Below are 1,466 nucleotides of genomic sequence, written 5' to 3' on the forward strand. Positions count from 1 at the left end.
GAACAGGAGGTCGTTGACGGTGTCTACTGAAACCTTGGTTTTCGCTTTGAGCCTCCCGAGGCTGAAGACTGAACCATCGAACCGGTACTTGATGCCAATGCTTATGTCTGTGTTCCTGAAAGCGTCTGTCAGCATGGCTGAGAACGTAAGGTTGAACAAGGTGGGAGCAAGGACACATCCTTGTTTCACTTCGTTGGGGACAGGGAATGGATCAGAGGTTTCTCCTTTGTTCTGTACCCTTGCCAACATGCCATCGTGTAGTTGTCTTACAATGGTGATGAATTTTCTGGGGCATCCATACTTCGCCAAGATTCTCCAAAGACCTTCTCTACTAACGGTATCAAAGGCCTTGGTCAGGTCGATGTAGGTGGAGTAGAGGTCGACGTTCTGCTCCTGACACTTCTCCTGCAGCTGTCTAGCAGCAAACACCATGTCGATAGTCCCACGCTCTTTCCGGAAGCCACACTGGCTCTCAAGTAGGAGACCTTGCTCTAGGTGTGCAATGAGGCAGTTGAGCAAAACTCTAGCCATGGACAGCAGTGAAATTCCGTGATGATTGTCGCAGACCTGGTGGTTTCCATTTCGCTTGTAGAGGGGGATGATGGAGGCGTCCTTAAAGTCTTGAGGCACTGTCTCGTGCATCCAGATGAGCTGAAACAGCTGGTGAATTTTCCTGGTCAGGACCATACCGCCTCCTTTGAATACTTCAGCTGGGATGGAGTCCGGCCCAGGTGCTTTGCCACTGGACAGTCGGCGGCATGCTTTCTGAATTTCCTCCAAAGTTGGTTCGACGTCCATTGACTCTTCAACGGGGACTTGAGGTAGCCTATCGATGGCTTCACCATTGATGCAGGAAATTCTTCATGTCATTTCTGTCTGCAAAGCCCGGGATCATGTCTGCTTTGCTGCTAAGCCAGGAATCCTGCATCTGGCGCAACTTCGTTTGGATTGTGCTCCGTACAATCCGCAGTATGTCCTTCTTTGAAACTGACTTGGGGTCAGTGAGGTGAGCTTTGTTAACGTGATGCTTTTCCTCTAGTAGTTGCTTGATCTCCGTGCAGTCCTTGTGCTTCTTTGAAGTTGGCCCAAGGCATTCCATGGCTGTGTCGTACAATGTCACCCGGAGTGCAGCCCAGGCTTCCTCAATATCCTTGCCTTGTAGCACAATGGGGTCCAAGCGTTGTTCCAATGTACTGGTAAATAGCTGCTTGACATTGTTATCCTTCAGCTTGCCGATGTTCAAGCGTTTTGATGCTTTCCTATTTTGTGGTCGTCTCTTGGGCTGAACTCTAAGGTTGAGTTTGGATACAACAAAGCGGTGGTCTGTCCAGCATTCTGCGTCACACATGGTCTTCGTAACTCACACGTCTTGCCCGTCCCTCTTCTTTATGATAACGTAGTCGATGAGGTGCCAGTGTTTTGAGCGGGGATGCATCCATGACGTTTTGTTGCAGGTGGGGAGGTTG

Source organism: Octopus bimaculoides, chromosome 2, assembly GCF_001194135.2.
Source record: "Octopus bimaculoides isolate UCB-OBI-ISO-001 chromosome 2, ASM119413v2, whole genome shotgun sequence".
Taxonomy (NCBI): domain Eukaryota; kingdom Metazoa; phylum Mollusca; class Cephalopoda; order Octopoda; family Octopodidae; genus Octopus; species Octopus bimaculoides.